This window comes from Melanostigma gelatinosum (assembly GCF_949748355.1).
Source record: "Melanostigma gelatinosum genome assembly, chromosome: 15".
NCBI classification, from domain to species: Eukaryota; Metazoa; Chordata; class Actinopteri; order Perciformes; family Zoarcidae; genus Melanostigma; species Melanostigma gelatinosum.
Genome location: NC_136648.1, coordinates 11,182,036 through 11,202,093, shown reverse-complemented (window position 1 = coordinate 11,202,093; position 20,058 = coordinate 11,182,036). Strand labels below are relative to the sequence as shown.

The window sequence follows — 20,058 nt, the reverse complement described above, 5'->3', positions numbered from 1 at the left end:
AAACCCATGATTATTTTGTTGTCAACTTTTAGACAACCGTATACTTTTACAGGTTATGTCGTGTCAAATTGGTCATAAAGAAATATTACAGAAGGGAAATTTAACACATATTTCTTTACCGGTTTCAGGACCTCTTGAACAGAGCAGAGCAAAGTAGAACGCTAGTAGAGCTTGGTGTTGTCGTGGCAACCATGAACCATCATTCAGTGGGCGGGGCTTCCATGCAGGTGGCCGAACGGCTGCAGAACGGCTCCAACGTTTGTCATGATATTAAAATATTTCACTGATACATCATTCATAACTTCATCTGCTGACAAAGACTGTGAGATGTGACTGAAAGCGATTGAAAGCGCATAAAAACTTAGAGGATCTAAGTTCAGATCATTCTTGAACAATCTCACTGTAAGGTCTGTTTCGTAGCTGTTTTGTTGATCACACCATGATTCAGCATGGAGTTTGCTCCATGGATTTAAAGATGTTCACACATTTCTTTTGTTGTCTGAGCACTTTTTTAAGGTCAATAATTAACTTTGGACCTCAGCTTTTAAACCAACATGGATGTGTAAGTCGCCCACAACATGGAATGGACCTTGCAGTGAGATTGTTTTAACACTTTGTCCCCAAACCCTCTCCTGTCTGAGGGCCCACAGGGCCGAGTTGAGGCTTTGAGGAACCTAGAAGTTGATCATGAAGAATATTAATAAAACATTCTTAATTTAACAGTGGAAATCCGGTTGAGAGATTCACTTCACATATTGCAGTGCCATTTTATAATCTCGCAAATATCCCCAAAGTATACTTTTCTATCCTTGAACAAATGAGAGATATAAATGTCTCATATTTCCTCTTCTTTATTACCAAGTAAAACAGGTATTACATTATATTGATTTTTTTTACATATATTTACTTTGAAAATCTTTGGATGGGAAATGTACATGACATGTTTGCATATTCTGTGTCTAATGCAGTGAAAGGAATACAGCCAACAAGTTGTAGAAAAAATGAACTTACAGAAACCCTCCCGTACGGGAGAATGGTCAAAAATAAGGCAAAGAAAAACATAAACATCATTAACAGAAACACTGAGAACTGTTGCTCTCAATTGACTGAAATAACCATCTTATAATTTATATTTAAAATGATTTTCAAAACTAAAATAAATATTACACCTAGGCCCAAACTGTGAGTCAACAAAACATTCTATAAAATGTGATGTTCAAACACGTATCAACATATGTGACATAAGTCCATGAACTGTTTAATTAATGAAATTTAAAGTGTGTTTTGTGTGCAAGTCAAACACAGGAGAATGTCAAACACCTATATCAGATGCATGGAATGGGAACATCAAGGAATGCATGCCAAACTTATTGACAATGAGTTTCTGAAGGTGCAACAACAGCAAAACAGAGAGTGGAGGTTTAAGTGAAGGCAAAAAGTCTCCTCTCATAGCACGATTATACAATAACACACGTATCAGGACCTTATTGAAATGGATGACTTGGTATTGCGTTGATAAGACTGGAATGGACGAATGCAGATCTCATGCGGCACCATTTGAGGTTATTCTTCAACAGCAACACTTTGTTTTGGTACAAGAAACCCACATGTCAAACAATAGATGAAGAGTGGAGGTGTTGTTACACAGGACCTAATTCATCATGAGCGCTGACATCAATAAATCAAGAGACAATCACAGACATCCATATGCCCAGAGAAATATTTAAAACCTACCTTTTTTTTTATGTACACTTTTTACACTTAAATATTGCTATTAGAAAATGATAAAACATTTATTATTTAACATGGTGGAAAAGGAAGAAAATAAGACAGGGACAAGAATAGCGCTGTCATTTCTTTCTTCTGTGACGACCCCGATAATCTTTTCCAAGACCTCTATCATAGGTCACGGTCAAAGGAATTGGCCACGTTTTTAAGCAGCATCAGAGGGAACTCCTACAATCGTCAGCCCTCTGTATTCATCCTGAATCTTAAAGCAGTGAAAGTAGCAGCTTCTGTTATTCACACCTTGTTGTTACAAAATTTGACCACTCGCACACCACCGCAAATACGACTAGTCTCGCGTCTAGTCCTTTGACATGGGAATGTTTATGTATCTCAGCATTGCACGTGCTCGTAGTGGTAAAGTAATGCATTTGTTCTTCAGGAGGTCAAACCTCTGGAACTGATTTACTTACAGTTTCAACTCTCTGCTCTCATGACCCGTTAAAGGCAAAAAGCCAAAGCTGCATGTGCAAACATATTGCATAATGTGTGCTTCGATCCTGATCGCAGGGCGGGACGAGATGTGTGGGGTTTTGTTTTTGCAAGCACACAAATGATATTTCGGAGAGCAATTATCATCACTCAAAAATGATTCCATCGGCGCAAAAGAAAAATCATAAGCACGCACCCTAAACCTGGAATCTGATGACTTGTTGTCTACTTGTGGGCAGCGGCAACCGGCTGTGAACACAACACACCTTTTAAGATGACATGGTGACCAGTTGACACATCAAGCAGACACTCAGTAAGATGAGCGTTCGTTTGGATTCATGTTTCTGGCCACTGGATGAATGTAAACCCAATATTTAGTCTTCTTTTCGGCCTGTTTTTAATCCCTACCAACTCCTGACGGAATGTCTGCCTTTTTAGAAGCTAAATGCTCCACAATGTTCACCAGCTAGTTGCCAACTTTGACAGCGTGTTAATCTGAGTCATCAGTTAAATTGTAGTCTGGGAAACTAAAACCATGAACTGAACGCTATTTGGGTGAATATTCTCTGTGGGTTTTGTCACTAGGAGCAACGTCATTCACATAAAGTAATCATGTGAACCAGTGCTACTACTGTGTATAACATTTTGATTGTAAATTTAAGATTAAAATAATTGATCTGCTCAAATTGGAGTATTCCTTGCGTGACGATGGAACGAAATATAATTCATGTTCTTGCAAACAAAATGTGTTTACTGTGCTCATAATTCCCCTTCATGCGATCCGGAGTGAGACACAAACAGAATTCCATGTCTTCGTATTAAGAGTGCTGTTCCAGCGCTGCGGGACCTTTTGATCTGTGAGCTGACCTTCAATCACAAGACTGATAGAAAGGACTGTGCCATTTCAAAGGCTGTCTGCACAGAAACATCCATTCTGCTTCGACAACGATAAAAGATCGGTTTCACATGGTGGGGGAAAAAAAAACCTCTGATTTGATGTGGCAGTGTAAATCAGATATTACCATGGAACCTAGAACGTACTGAAATACAACTGCAAAGCAACTCTAAACTACACTTCTTCTTCTTCTTTTTTACATTTTCCAGCCTTTTCCACCGTGTTTAAGATTGTTTTAATATTATATAATCTATTCACATTATCTTTTACAGTGCATTTGCAATGACGACCAATTAGACAACAAGAACTGCAATGAATAAGGCTGGATCACCGTATGAATCCACAATTAAGTTAACAAGAACAAAGGATCAGGGTTTATACTTTACTCCATAAGTCTCCCAAGTGCACGAAACGAATGATTTGTATTCCCTTGCATAAACTCAGCAGCCGTCGGTCTACTGAATATGGTGTTATGAAGTCAAATATCATCTGTGTGTGTGTTCCGTTATTCTGTTAAATCTCAACCATTGACTCTAATGGCTGCTGAAGATAACGTTTCAAAATGCACTAAACATGGGATGGATCCATAGTCTTCACAGTCTTTAAGCCATTGATTCTTTTGGTTCCGTTCACAAAAAGGTCCACTAATTATCCGCCAAATATTTCCCTGTGAAGCAAAACGAAACACGTCAGAGAGGCGGAGGCGTTCAGCCTGGAGTGTCTGTGTAGAAGAGGTCACACACATTTCTGATGCTCAAACTGACCTGCAGCAAATCTCTTCTTGATCAGCGATAGCCGGTAGCCAGTCCCAACCAGCTGGATGTCGCACCCTGACAGAGTGCACCCCTCACTGCTGAACTGGACTGCCAGCTGTGAGGGTTTACAGGGACCTTCTGTGATCTGGAACCGGCCCAGAAGAGCCCCTACTCCTAGGACACAGATACAGTATAGATGGGTTTGTATCTGGGCTTTCAGTTCAATCCAGTCACATAAGGGAAAAATATAATGAACGAACGCAAAAATGAACACTTGCCTCCATTTTCAGATCTATGAGAGAGACTTGGGATTTTCCACTGTATCGTCTGCTGCTCTGGATTCCTTTATGAGAAAGTAATTCCACATGACAGAGGACATGTTGCTGTCTGATGTGCATTAAAGCCACAGGAAGCAAATTCTGACTAATTCCATGTCCACGCCAACACAGAAAAACTTGAAGACATAATACATTTTCAGTCTAATGTGGCATTTTGTGATTGAAAAGCATACATTTCAAACTTGCAACATAGCATCTAAACATCCCATCATTTGGTCCAAAGGGTCGGTAATGGTGCGAGGTTGGCCCTCGCCCCTCTACATGAGACCCACGTGGCGATTCTGAATGCAAGCCCTTACCAGGTGGCGGGGGGGATCATGGCCTGGAGTTTGGCCATGCCTCCATCCACAGGAACCAGGAACTGGAGGTTGTGTAGTGGCACGGGGGCGGCCATGGCCTCTGTGTTGTATTTGTAGTCTATTCTAAGGTCTGTGTGTGTGGCGTCGCCTCTCCAGCTCACCGCCAGGTTGAGAGGACTGGACTGGATCCCCTCTGTTGACACCTGAGGTCACACAGAAACACCAGACGGTGAGGTATATGGATGGAGAGATACTAACGTTAGATCAGCTAGAGACATAGAAAAATGGATATTTGATACCTGATATTTGATCATGTCCACGTTGTAGTATGTCGCCTGAGGCTTCTGTTCAGCCACTCTTTTCAGATGGCTCATCAGGTTTGGCATATTTACCCAGAACTCCTTGGTGTCCACACTGTCTGTTATGGAGTCACTGTGGGACGAGAGGCACGTATTTGGTCCAAACAAAGACCAGCGATGCTGTATTGTGTGTTTGCCTGAATTGTAATTCTTACCAGCACAGCAGCTGTGGATTGGGGAGGACCTGCTCCAGTCGGCTGTAGTTGCTGATGCAAAAGGTGAGGATGGGTTGAGTTGGGTGGCTGGCAAAATGCCTGGTTATGCCCGCGGGGAAGGACAGCACCATCTCCCCTGAGATCTTCACAACACATCTGGGACAGAGGGAGGGAAGAGGCAGATATCAGAGGTCATGCTGGAAAAAAACACACTCCCAGAATCATTTTGGTGTCAATATCTGTTTGCATGTGCCAGGAATGTATTCACTTTATAAGTCTATAAGAGGAGACTCTGCATCTTGCTGCTCATAACTGTTTGTCTGAATTTCATCAATGCATTCTGGTCGTTAGATCAGTAATGGTCACACTGTCCAGATCAAGAAAATGTGGGCCTACTTGCTGGGGTCTGCGCCTTTGAAGTAGGCATTGATGGTTTCTGTGAAGGCAGCCGCCACTGGCAGAGTGTCCTGGGGTCCCATGGTGAGTGGACTGGGTCCTCTGGAGCATCCTGTTGAAAACACACACACTAAATACACAAAATATACACGTAGACTTTGTCTAATGTCTTGGCTCCTTCCCTATATGCTCAAATATTTAGCCATGGGTTATACACAAGGGATAGGTGACCAAAAAAAAGCAAACAATTAAAACTCAACAATCCATCTAGAAATAAGATTGTGGGTGAGTGAGCGGGACATGGGATGGGATGGGCAGCAACATTCTGGCTCAGTGAGCATGAGCGTGGAGAGGGCTGCAGGTAAAAGGAGGGCAGTTGCTTTCAGCCCGTGCACTGGTGGGACTACAGTAGCAATCTGGCTCGACTCACCTTCAAAAGCGAAATAAAACCTGCCGTGGTCAAACCATACCAGAGGCTGTGAGGCCTCTGGGTGAGCAGAGACATGAGGAGGAGAGAATCATGGAGAGGGACAAAAGTGGGAGGCAAGGACACGATGATGAGCGACAGACAACGTGGACACCGCCTGAGATGAGAGGCTGAAGTAAAAACAAGAAGAGCAAGATGACGATGCTGGCAGTGTACCTGCGGCGGACATGTTGAGGTCCCGTCCTAAGGTTGGAGTGGATGCCGCACTCTGCAAAGAAATGGAGGAGATGGAGGAAGAGCTCTCTGCCCGGGCCAGGGGGGCGAAAGGTGGGGGGCTGGCTGAAACCGGCGGACTGAAGGGCCGAGTCTGGACAGAGCACACGACAACAATTGAACCTATTTCATTCAAATAACAGAGCGACTGTCATCAAAGGAGAGGAAGGCAACCAGAGACAAAGGACTTGTTGACATGTACCGGGTCTGTGATGGGTTTCCCTGGGGGCAGCTTTGGTCGCGAGGAAGGTCGAGGAGGAGGAGGCGGAGGGACCGGACTGCCTCGAGACTGAGGCGTGGCGGGACGAGCTGGGGACGAGGGGCCTGCGGCACATACCAGTGTCTGTGGTTAGCACTGCCTTCAGATCACAGTGAGAGAGATTATCATTCAACATCAGCTCAAACATTACCACTCATGTCACTTTCACAGAGCGAGTACTGTTCGCCCCCACCGGGACGTTCTTCAGAAGAAGATTTTGAAGAGCTGTTTGTGGTATTTTAACATATTTTACTTCTACAAGTAATGGAAAAAACAATCGTCTCTTACTTCTAACTCTTTTCAGGAGCAGAAATAAATGAGGGCAGCTGTCGGTCTGGTTCTGGGATTCCACAAAATCACTGCAGAACCTTTTAGAGGTGCTTTGGGTCTGAATCATCCAAAAGTCTGTGGCGAAATACGCCCGCTTGACCACAGGCACACACTCTACCCTGTGACATAGGTGGTCACTGAATGCTGCGGTTGAGGCTCCTTTGATAAACGTCTGACATGTGACATCCGTTATCTATAATCACCAATTGTAGGTCAGGACAAAAATCCTAAAATTGTATCTGAAATAAATGTACAACTTTTGTTTGCCTCACAATCAGTGTTTCTTATGACATTGTAGATAACGCTTTGATCTGTGATTACAAAATGAACCACATTACGTTAACATATGACGTATATTTCTTTTAGGGCAGCATTGTTGTAAGAACTCTTTCTCGAACAAGTGAACGAGAAGAAGCACTCTCATTAGCCGGTGCTCATGAGCTCAAACTAACAAAACTATTTTTGGTGACTGTATGAATATGTTGAACAGACCATGAAGGGGCAAGAGGAACTGCATTTGAAACATCTCTGTGTGATGTTTTGATGGTATGTATGGCAGCGTCATTCTCACTTTTTCAAACAAACCAGCCTGAAGGACACTCCCGAGTTTAAATAGACTGCTCCAATCTTGCGCAGGCAGCTTAGTTATCACTGAAAACATTGAGAAAGAGAGCGGCGTACTCACTGCTGCCTGAGTAGGGCCCTGGGGAAGACATAATAGACCTGTACGTGGTTGGAGGGAGAGGAGGTGGCGTGCCCCTGGAGCTCGGCGTCAGCTCTCTGGGTGAACCCACAAAGTCTGGGATATCATCTCTCAGGTACGTTCCCTCTGGAGTCCTCTTCCCCCCCACGCCCCCCAGGACCAGAGGAGATGTGACTCCTGCCCGAGGAGACCTCCGCTCTGCTGGCAGAGGCGGCACGGGGCTGGTGGGGGCCGGGGACGAACAGTACTCTGCAAACTGCAGCACCTCTTCATCGGCCCCCTCGTCGTCGCAGCACAGAGGAGGCGAATTCGAGGGGGAGAAGTCGGGAGGCAGGGGAGGGGCTGGTTCATCCGGAGGAGGAGGTCCGAGCACGATGGAGGGGGGTGATTCTGGTGGCGTGAAAGGAGGAGGAGACCCGGGCGAAAGCGACGGAGGCGAAGGCGGGGGCTCGTTGGGCGGTGGTCCTGGAGAGAGGCAGGGGGTGCAGGGGGTGGAGGGGGTCGACGAGGGCGTGTCTGGAGCGGGAGAGTCCGGCGGCGGAGGAGGTGCGGGTTCATCGGGCGGCGGCGGTCTGTCGCTGGTGAAAGTAACCCATCTGGGAGACACTGTTTCCTCATCGGTGCGAGTGCCGTCCGCGGGGCCGAACACGTCGTCCAGGTCGGGGACCGGGGAGCCCCGGTAAGAAGCGGGAGACCGGACGTTCAGGTAGATGGGGGCTGACCTGCGACCTGCCCTTCCATTGGGGAGACGAGCTGCAAAGATGGGGAGGTAGCATTCAGAACAAAGCTCTCAGGGGATTTAGCGGATACACAATGCTGGTTGTTAAAGCTGAATTTACCAGCACAATCTGAAGAAGAGGCGTAATGACTTCTTGATGGAATGTTTTTCGGAGGAATCGGAGGAGGAGCTGCAACAAGCGTGACAGTTGTGTCCAGTTCAGCACTACAGAGTGCAACATTTTAAATATGTACTGATGTTACTGAGGTTCACTCATGCCAACTCACCTCCTGTTGGGAAACTTCTGCTCAGCGGCGATTCTGAGCGTGGTCTCGATTCTCCCCATGCATCAGCAGGGATCACTGTGATTGGATTAGGACAAAGAAACAATCAGCGTCTTGAAATATGCTTCTGCTGCATGCCGTGCTTAGTATCAATTAAGCTGATGTAATATCGATAGGGGACGGACCATCATATCTGGCATATTTGGTCTCTGACGGCAGCCCGAAAAAGGCAGGAACGTTCTGCGACAGCCTGTCACTGCAAGAGGGAACATACAATCAAAAAGTAACTCCTGCTCTGACGTTCTTCAAGGCTCATCTGTCGTGGTACCAATAACACGTGGCCTGAAGATCAGTCAGTGGTCAGTGATGCTATAACAGGGACAGACCTTGGCGTCTCAGGGGCAGGACTTGGTGTGGGGGTGGAGCGTCTGGGTCTGGCAATCTCTTCACCTGAGAAACACAAGTAGCACTTGTATTTACTTATATCACAAAAAGCTTATTCATAGTCTATCTAGCGGTGAGGCTCTCGGGATGGTAACGTCGGCCTGTTAGTTGGTCCGGACTGAGAAATCTCAACAGCTATTGGATGGTTTGCCACAAGGAGGATCTTAGCCTTGCTGCATAATTTGATACAGACATTCATGTTGCCATCAGTCACTTTGGTGATCCATGAACTTTTTTCATCTGACGCTATCATCAGTTCAAAATTTCAGTTTGTCCAACACTTTGGTTTTATGTCCAACTCGTGAAAAACTGACATTTCCATCAGCCTCAACTGTATTGTGTGCTTAGCGCTAATCAGCAAATGTCCGCATGCTGACACGCTGAACTAAAACTGTGAACGCGATACACGTTTTACCTGCTCAGCATCAGCACCTTTGCATTGTCACTGGAAGCATGTTAGCAATAGGTGTACTTACAGGACAAGTTCCTTTTCATCTGCCCCTGTAAAAGATAGAATCCAAACACAAGATGAAATGAGGATGAAGACAAACGATATATTGTGACGATGAACACCACAAACAAACGTCCATCTTAAATCATCTTGAAACAGTTCTTTTCTTAAAACAAGTACCAAAGCAGAAATATTAAGTGGAATCTTAAATCAGGTAGATCACTTTCGTCATATCAAACAAATATATTCATGTAAACAAAAGGAAATGCATTTTGTTTTGTCACCAAAAATATCAAATTTTTCTCTTGGTTTAGTCAAATTTGAAAACACTTAGCACTACTTAATACTAAATCCTGATTGACTTAGATGTATTATTCTTATTTGATGAATATCCTTTAACTTTCTGCACTACATTTTTGGAAACAGACCAGACAGCAGAGATTATTAGAGAGCTGTGTTTCAGGCTGTCAGCTCTGAAACACAGCCAGCAGATGGCGTAAGACACTCACCGGGCTGCGTCTCTGAGACCAGCAAAAAGGAAGAGAGAACAGACCTGGGTCAGAGAGTGAGTATCAGTCAAATGGACACACACTAAAAACTGCACACATCGCACCGCTTTACTTGCACCGCAAAGCCTTAATAATGCAACATGAGCCATAACACCTTTGAGATCATGAGGACAATACCAGCAACACACGCGGCGTTCAATTTAGCAGGTTGCTCGGCATGTAAGCGCCGCTGAGACCAAATCAATGGGTTCGGAGCCTTGTGTGAGTGTTATGTTTACCGTGCATTATGTAACACAGACACTTTGCCAGACACTGTGAGGTATTTTTAAGGTCTAAATATGACAGAAAGGACTCTGAGGGTGAGACACAAACTGCATGCAGGAAAAAGGGTGACGCTATAAAGAGGATTCATCAATGAACTATCAAACGGAGATAAACTTTCTCAAGCATCTCAAGGGAATTCATGCCATGGGATCCTTGTTGGTGGTGATACAGATGTGAAAATGAATGAGAGGCTTACCGGACTTCTCTTCTACAAGATGACAGCAGAGGAGCGAGAAGAGGAACACAGGGAGGGTGTAAGACAGAATTCAACAGCTGTTACGAGATATAAATTGCAGCGTGTGTTCCCTTCAGTCGATGCTGTTGTTCAGCAGCACTCACCAGAGACGGAGAGAGGGCTAGGCCTCCCACTGAGGCTTTTAGCTCGTCCATAGATGGAGGGACACACTTGGCACTGTCTGCCACCAGGGGCTTGATTTTAATTTTGAACTTCTTCTTGCTGTCCTCGTCTTCCTCGGAGTCGCTGGAGGAGAAAAACTGCTTCCCTTTGGCAGCCGGTGAACAACGTGTCAAGGACAAAGGTAGAACAATGTGAAATACGGAGGCTGATTCAATCCACAGCATTTTAAGATGACGTATTCTTTTAAATGTCTCGAAAGAGGAGGGGGATGTCAGCTCTGTGTCTCTGTCTGCTGTGTCCCAGTTAACTGCAATACACCTGCTTTAACTGACACTCGGTTAAATCATCGTGCTGGTGGGTAGTCGCCACTGTACCAGCTCTCTATGAATCTATTTCAAACTTACAGCTGCTGACACCTGCGGGAGGAAAAAAGTTAAAATACCAGTGAGCTGGGGGTCAGTTGTTAATGACAACTGTGGCTCAGTGACAACTGGAAAGCCAATCTGGAGGTAATGTGACTGTCCGGAGGCCCTCCTGCTCCTTTCTTTTTCCTTTTTCTTTTCTTGCAGCTGCAGGGGCATACTCCTGTGATGTGGCAAGAGAGGGAGAGAGTATTGATTTGGCCTATTTAATGCGGAGAAGCACTCATCCAATGAGTCACTCAGCCAAACAGGTCAATAGTTTTGCAGGAGAAGAGTCCCAAGACTGCTCGCTCTCATCACTGAAAGGATATCATCGCCCTCTTCACCGGGCCGGAGGCTGAAGCCCTCCTCGTCCACGTCAGGAGAGGCCTGTTAGAGAGAGAGAGGGGAAAGGTGATAACCGTTTCCAGTCTGTCACACGCTGTCACACGCGTCGCTAAACTCTTCCTTGTGAACAGCTCTGCATATCAATGCGGATCAGATTTCGCAGATGTCATGCCTGAGACGTTCAGCTTCCTGGCTGAAGCTCCTGCTGACTCACAGAATTACACCTCGTGTTGCGTGACACCGGTGGCCACAGCGAGGATTTCATCATGGCAAAGCCGCAAAGTCGCTGCTTGGTCAGAAACATTGAGAAGGAGGACGAGCAAGTAGAACAAGGAGTGTACTTACATATCTGTCCCAGTCAATCTCCCCATAGAAACCATTCGGTGCTCCATTGGCCTTTTTCTAGCAAAAACAATGGAGAACAGACAGAATAATAAAAAAGGAGAGCTACATAAAGCCTACAGCAAGTAAAGTCAGTCTAAAAGTGTCAGTGCAAATAATTATTTCTGTCAATAAATGACGAACTAACAGTTGTTTTTTTCGATAAAGAGTCTGGTTTATTACAATTTGGTTGTTCTTATTCCTATAATTCCTATCAGTAAAAATAACATTATGTCACAGTGAATTGTGGCAAAATTGCTAAAAATAAGTAAGACAGAGCAAGAGCTTTGAGCATTCAGATGAAAAATCTATTTAGCTTAAAACCCAATGCTATGTTAACTTATTTGGAAGAAAAGATAAATGGTAACATTAGAACCCAAACTGGTTGTAAACATCCATTACAATGTATAGACTCTAGTAGACTCCTTGTTCTTTCCGGTTTAACTTTAACCGATCATAGTTGACGTAGCTGTGTGCGATGAGGGATTATCACTGACATTTCAGATGGGTTCACTTTTGTGTTTTTACCGATGATAAAGTGGTTTTGATCAAATGTTGTTGGCTTGTTTACGAGATTGTCTGACTTCTCATGTTTCTGGCCTCGTCAGACTTTGTTGCCTTGATGTCACCATGTTTCTAGATCTCAGAATTTACAGCGGCGAAAAGTTATCAGAACAAACGACGACCAAAACTATAAAGAAAATAGGACCCAAGCTAAAATAAACCTAAGTTATCGTTTAAATGCAGTTATAGCTGTGTTGTAACACACTGTTAATCACTGGCAGTATTCCATAACAATGTCTAAAGTATCACTTTGTCACTTCTGTACTTGGATGAGTTCCTTTGTTAAACAGGACGATATCCTTACAAACCCTGAGATGAAGAGTGAGAACAGAGAGGAAACTTCACACCTTTTTCACTGAAAACGTACAAATTTACATACATTTCCTTTCTTTCCGCTTCCAGTTCCTTCTTTGTCAGGTGAACTCCTGTTTGAACAGCAGGGAAGAAGAAACCAATTAAGATGCGGGCAAATCCACTGTTTGAGGTTTGGAACTCATACAATCTAACCTTGACTAATATAAACAAAACGAAAAAAGATGACATTTTGGACATTGGACAAAATATATATATATATATAAATACTCGCCATTCAACATTTGACAAGGCTGGAAACATAACTTGGACAGTACCATAAGACTATTTAGGTTTGATGCCCATCCCTCGATGAATTCACATTCTGAAACTGATGAATTTTCAAGCTGTTTCAGAGGGTGGTTGTAAAACTCTGCATGTTAATTATGCGCCTGAGCAAACTCACGTTGCATCTGCATCCTTGTCTCTCTTGCGTAAGCCCAGGACTTTCCTGGTTCGGTTTTTCAGTCCTAGTGCAGCGAGAGGGAGAACAACACCATGAAGAATTAATTCACTGCTTTAGAGCCTAATATAAAGTTAACTGTCTTGTCGTTAAAATGCACTTAAAAGCAAATAGCATAAAAGAGTAACAGTTTGATGTACAGTAACTTGAGGAGGAAACTGTCCTAGCGGATACACAGGAAACACAGTAACCCCAATAAGTTGATATGAATTCATGTATCGATTCGGGACACAAACATCCTGCCATCTGGAGAAAGCCTCCAAATAAAATGAAGCGGCGCAGATGCAAATCCCCTTAAGTGTCCCCTCCCTGACTGTATAAAATGGAAAGAAAACACGAGCAAAGGCTGATCAATGTGTCCACTTCATTAGCGAGATTCAGGGGTGAGTGGGGAGAGATCTACTAGGCGGCAACCGTCAGCCGGACTGGGTGCCAAGACGCCTGCAGCGCTGACGGCTGGCACCACACAGCGCTCGAATCAGGACGACTGGAACTACACAAAGGACATCGTTCAATCTCTGCAAAGTGAAAGTTCCTGCATGAGTAAATATTGCTCGGTGTAATTCTAGAGTAATGCTGCCTCTGTGTTTTTAGTCACTGACTTACATTATGTATGTAACCACAAAAACTTCTGAAACTATGAGTGGACTGACAGAAATTGATTAATTTATTTTGACTCATTGTTTCAGTCATTTTTAAAAGGGAAAATGTTTACGGCCTTGTTTTCATATGTTCCCCGTCTTATGGTAAAGACTTTGAGGTTTTTGGATTTATTGTCTTGTGGAGGAACAAAACCATATCCAAAAACCTGCTGACATTTGTAACAACGCTATTGAACTAAAAGGAAAAAAAGGTGCGTCGTGTGGCTCGCGTCATATGTTTGGATATAAGAACGTTTTTTAGTGGCATGTAATTAGACCTGTAGGCTAAACATCACAGCGTGACAAAAGAGGAGAGTGGAGGGGCGTGGTGCGCTCAGACATGTCTTTGATACCAGCAGGACAGAGAGGAGTGAACACTGCAAACGCTTTAAGCCAGCAGAGATCACAGCTAAAGAGTTGGCTCATTGAGCGTTGGTGAATTTTATGGATATGGGTGAAAGTAAGTGACGATGAGCCGCGCTGTTGTGCTTTTAAGTTTTCATGGAAGCTGTAGTTTTTGTTGCGCACACAAAGTCTATGTTGTTTAACTTTGTTAAAATCACAAATGTTTGAATTTACAGCAGCAGCTGCTGTAGTGGATGTTGATTTAGTCTTCGAAAATGGAGAGTAAACCTCAGGAACATGCTTCATGTTCTCAGAAAGACTGACGAAAGAAATGCTGAGTAAGAGATTGCATTAAGTAGCAGAAAGCTAGTGTAACAAAGGCCAGCGCGGATGTGACTCAATGACTTTGTTTGTCTGTTAGTTTAGTGTGTTAGCATGTTAACAGCTGCTAACTAACTAACTAAGGAAAAGTCAAAGGACCAACAAAGTTGGAAAGATTGATACTCTGGAGATCGTGACTGTCCGTAGAAAATGTCATGGCAATCCTTACAATAACTGTTGAGATGTTTCAATGTGGACCGACAGACCAACTGACCACAGACAGACGGACATTTCTATCCAGAGAGTCATGAGTGTGGAGACTTAATGACGCTTAATGAGTTCATTGACATTGACAATCCTCCTGCTGCCCTCGGGTTAAAGATGTCAAATGTTGTATTTAACACGTACCTCTGATAAAAGAAAGACAGCTCACCACATTAGTAAAACACAAAGACTAACAGCTAAACCCCCTGGAGAAAAAGGAATTTTCTCTTTTTTATATATTGGCTGTGTAACATGTTTTTTTTTTTCTCCAAAAGAGACAAGCGACGTGTTTGCATAACAGTGTCTTAGACGACAAGAGAGCACAGTCGATTCTCACATCCATACAAGAGCAACAGGGACACGTGACGGCCGGTTGGGCGGATGAACATTTTGTGCTGCTCAAACCGCTGCTCAGTTTGTGTTCTCCTCTGTTCCATGATGTCTTTTTGTAATTTGTGAGCTGTGATTTAAAAGAACAGGAACATACTGTACTACTGTGTGCCCTAAACAGACATCTTGCGTTGTTGATGTCTCGTTTTATATGCCAAATAAAGTATTTGAATACAGTAGTCTGGTGCTGAGCCCTCCTCACGGGGGACGAAGCTCTCCTGGGTACTGAAGGACGTGTCAGGGCCTGTGATGTATTCGTAGCTATAGCCGGGCTGCTCAGTAGCACCGATTATTCCTGCATCACGGCTCTTTATCTGTGGAGACAGCGAGCCTTCTGTCCACTTCTAACCTGCATGTGTCTTCTGTGATAAGGAGTAAAACTAGAGAATCAATCCTGACATTAATATCTGACAAACTTGCTGAACGATACAATAAAGCAGACCGGTTACAAAGTCTGCCTGACGAGAGCCCTACAACGCTCACGAAACAAGGTAATCAATGCTATTAGCTGTAAATATAGTTGAGTTTATTCATTTCGCTTCTCAGAAACGAGATGTTTGGACACATTTCAGCTGAACCCTTTGCTGGGACCACAGTGGTGATTTGTGTTACCCTGCTTACTAAATAGGGCAGATACTTTACACACGACCGCTGACCATTTGTCAGTGAATCATAACGTGACGCAGCATCGTAGGGTTTCAAAAGCATACCCTCATGCTTTGACACTAATTTTAAAAAAGAATTTAGACCGATTCCCACATCGGAAGCCATCTGTCCCTGTCCATTCCACTGTGGTATGAAATTCATTGAGACGCTCTAAACTTGGCAAAATGTTGAAATGTTTCAGGGAAACTCGAACATCTGAGATGTGATATCCGGTCATGAAACAGCAACTTTTTAAATCCAAATAACTTGCGCACTGATTCAAAACATTTTCACGACATCTGACTTTCTTGCTCTCAACTCAAGGTCCACTGACTAGAATTATTTCAACCTTAAGCAGAAAGCTCCAGAAGAACTCTGGTAACCTAAGTGAGACTTCTTCCAGAGCTTTCAGCGGCATTTGGTGGCCTTCATCAGTTCATGGAGTTTACAAGTGAGCAAACACGTGCAGATGAAAGCTACCAGATGCGACTGAAAGCTCCAGAAGAAATGTTTTATTGTTGGTTTATTTGGACTAAGGTAAAAAATGAACCCTAAAATGTAACTTTCTTCCTGTTTGTCCTCTAGGTTTGGTTTTCTGACAAGCTCATTACGTGCGGTCAATCTTTTCAGCAGCGGACTCTCACGTCTCTGATGATGGAGTTTCAAACACATATCTGAACGAAGCAGCAAGAAGACAGTCCCTGCTGTCACTGCTTCAGCTTCTGTAAATTCCTAAAACAGACAAACTGTCAGTTATCCATGCCGGATGTCTGTTGTGTATAGGTGTGAAAATTTATTGCACACCTACCTCTGCTACACCAACACTGCCTGCTTAACAACACCACGCCTCAGTGGCCAGTGATAGAGAGGAGGATTGAATCAAAGAAGAAAGACTGAAGCAATACAACCAAAGTTGGGACCAACTATTTCAGAACAACGTCCAGGACAGATTTGTTCAGAGCTGATACACGTTGCGAGCACTTCGCTCTACACGTTCAACTCCACCTGTAAAGGTACCTGTAAATACAGTATTTCTATTTTCTGTATTGTTGACTTGACCTCCAGTCGATTTTTCATTTGATAGTTTGATGATATGAAGAACATTGTCTTATCTTCCCATCTACCAACTGAACATTGCCTTTGGCAGTGAGCAAACAAACAAATGGTACATTACCACCACCTACTGATGATTATAATATATTTCATATTCTACTGTAAATACACCCTGCTCTATGATGTCTAGCTTCTCAGCCCACCTTCTTATTGGCTTTACAGCGTGGTTGGATGATGCGTTGAGCATCCTTTTGTCCTTCTAAGTGTTCCCTGCAATGGATCGCACATGTGAAGAAGGTTTCAAGTTTTGGCAAGTTGATTTTACACAGTCCTGGGATCAACTGCATCAAGAGGCTGCTTGGAAGAAAGGAAATCAATGTAACGCCGTACGCCATGCTCTGTTTGATGGTTGACATCAGTGTAAAGTATGTTTGATTTGTAGTTACAGGGCAAAACCACCGGTACGGACCATGGAGTCCATCCACAGTTGTATGAACTTACAGGTCAAAAAGAGTTAATTTTCACATATTTGATAAAAGACTCATTTCTAAGTAGTCTAACATTATAGTACATGTTCTGGAGATCTTGCATTATCTTGTTATAGAGATGATAAACCCAAATTTTGCATAAACAAAAAGGTTGCAATTGCAGCACTTCTGTTCTGCAGCCATGTTTGAGTCAAAATAAAATGTACTGAGTCCAACTACACCTGACAGTTTATAGCGTGTGTGTGTGTAGCTAACGAGGGCTATGATGAGCCTGTGACGTCTGCCTTGTTGTGTAGCCCACGAACTGACAGTATCATGGTAGGCTGACTGCAGGCCTTTTGCTAATAATAGCCAACTTCCATATCCACGTTGGCATTAATGGATGGTAAAGGCCCAGCAACTGTCATGGAGGGTTAGACCTATGATCCAGCTCCTCCATCATAGTTTACAATGTACTTTACCTCATTTCACCACCGTTAACTTTGGTACAGCATCCTTTACTTCAAAGTATGCAACACAGGCACCTAATTATGCATTGTTTAATAATCATCATTTTGGCACGATACAACATCATGCACAGATAGCAACAGCAGCAGAGGAATGAATGAGAGCAGATTCCTCGGCTCCTGGAACACGTATTGCTGTGATACAGACTGAGTGTGTAGCCACAGACAGAACTATAATGTGATGCACACAGACACATGTGAACACACAAACAACCAGACATTAGCAAGTGCAGGACCGCACTGCTCTTCCTTTACAAATCACACCTCACACACCTTTGCTCTCCTACATTTTCTCTCAATCTGTCACAAACAACGTCTCACGCACACACACCCACACACACACACACACACACACACTCTCTCTCTCACGATGACACTGTCACACTGATCATTGCAGCTCAAAGGTCCTCACGTTACGACGGATCACATCACTGGATTCACTGGCTTTAATGGCCCAGCAGGACACAAGAGGGCAGGAGGAGGACGCAGAGGGAAGGAGTGCACAGATCGTTTACCTTGCATCATGACTGCCGATGTTCATCCTATGTTGTCCTCCGGTGCGCAGGCGGACAGCAATGAAGAAATCCAGCCGGTCAAAGGATGCCTGGGCAGGGCATAGCTAATTCTGCACAGCTCCCCAGCGAAGCACACGATGCTGATTCCCTCCACCCCCAAGGGCCCAACTCCCAGACACCCGCACAGGGAGGTGGGGTGGGGGAAGATCTCGAGAGCCAGCAGCAGCGGAGGACACAGTCAAAAGAGACACCCGAGGAATATGCAGCAAATACGGGGGGGGATAGGGTGGGGGAGGGGGAGGGGGCGGGGGCTCCTCTCTGTGTGCACGTTAGGCCCGCCGAGCAGCACCGACACACGCCATCTCTGGGAGGGGGGACGCTGAAGGAAAGGCAAAGGAGAAAAAAAAGCAGAGCAGTGCAGAGAGAGAGAGAGAGGGGTAGAGAGAGGCAGAGAAAGAGTGGGAGAGAGAGAGGGAGGCTCGCTGATGTCACATCTGCACTGAACCAATCCCTGCTACCATGGTCACATGGCTGCTGTCCCCTGGTAGCACCTCTCGGCTTGCCTCGAGCAGACACTCTGCAGCCATCTGCATACATATTATACAAGGTTTCACATGGTATCACGCACTGTTGGAGAAAATGACTTCTGCTTGAATCAGAGTGTGTCTAAATGTTCACTTTGATTTGCTTTAAAGAGAAAAAAAACAAGGATTTGCTATATTTGGTGGTTATTTTGGTACAATAATTAAAATGTGAAATTTTATTTCTATTTCAATTTTTTTTTGGGCTCTTGAGCTTTACAGGAGCAAAGATAAATGCATGAATCCAAAAAGTGGGACAAAAGCATCACTCACCCAGAGACATACCGACAAACACAGGATACAAATAAGAGGTCAGGCACTGTTATAAAAGCCTTAAGTCTCCTTAAGTTCTTTGTTGAAATCATGAATAGACTGAAAAAAAGATTTAACAGAAGAGGAAAGATGATCCCATCAGTTTTTTGGTCAGTTACTGAACCACATGATTTTGTCTTTGAGTGCAGCGACAGATAAAAGCTCTGATAAAAGCACCTCAAGTTTCTTAGGGGAAGGAGTTCAGCAATGTGTGCCGTGTGCTGGGAGACCATGCAGTGCTTTTTGTACAAATACTCTACGACTAAAGCGGGACCAGTGAAAGGAGGAAATACTAGGAGTAATGCTGTTTCTTTTCCAAATCTTGTTATGAGGTATTGCTGTAATGTTCTGGACTGCTGTGGAGGTTAAATAGATACGTCTGAGTGATACCAACAAGTTTGACTTGTTTGAATATGACAGCATGGATATGGGTAACTTACTATGAGTAACAAAATTAACTGAAACTTCATCGTTAACTCCATCGATGAAGTCAAGTCAAATTTCAATGCCGAATCGAGCAATTACATTTGGATATGGTTAAACATAAGGGAGGCAAGTTGTTTTGAAGGTGTTATCAAATGTAATCAAACCACATCCACAGCGTCTTGATGAAGCTCGCTCGGATATTTTCTCAATCAATAAAAACTTGGAGTGTTCTTTAAACTTTGACGGTTGCTTATTCGGGCGTGAATATTTGATGTTAAGAGACAAAACTTGAGATTTGAAAACAAGCTTTCAGGGGCTTTAAAGAGAGATTAAATGAAATGTCAACAACATACGAATGGCAGAGACATATTTTTGAATGGTTTGGCCAAATGGGGCAAAATAAATGAAGAAGAGGATTGGACAAACAGTCGAGCCTCAGGGTTGCCTGCAGGATATGGATGCTGAGGATGAGCAAGAATTACCATAAATATGAGGAAAACCCGTCTAAAGAGAGACACTTGTGCTTCAGCTGATGGATCAGAATAATGTTGCCTGGGGCTGTCAAAGGT

The 20,058-nt window shown here is 43.9% G+C and overlaps 1 pseudogene across 1 annotated transcript; it reads right to left on the bottom strand.

The window, feature by feature from the left end:
* Positions 1-929: 929 nt before the first annotated feature.
* Positions 930-18,211, bottom strand: LOC306789358 (SH3-containing GRB2-like protein 3-interacting protein 1; annotated as a pseudogene). Its single transcript, XR_013773191.1, has 24 exons — positions 18,171-18,211; positions 12,946-13,009; positions 12,568-12,613; positions 11,589-11,645; positions 11,217-11,285; positions 10,476-10,643; positions 10,333-10,344; positions 9,813-9,824; positions 9,329-9,353; positions 8,795-8,858; positions 8,594-8,664; positions 8,412-8,486; positions 8,246-8,314; positions 7,389-8,159; positions 6,317-6,438; positions 6,058-6,208; positions 5,845-5,901; positions 5,415-5,526; positions 5,019-5,215; positions 4,804-4,936; positions 4,505-4,707; positions 4,140-4,210; positions 3,877-4,035; positions 930-3,779 (listed from the first exon to the last, which is right to left on the bottom strand). The product of XR_013773191.1 is annotated as an SH3-containing GRB2-like protein 3-interacting protein 1 (transcript).
* Positions 18,212-20,058: the final 1,847 nt, after the last annotated feature.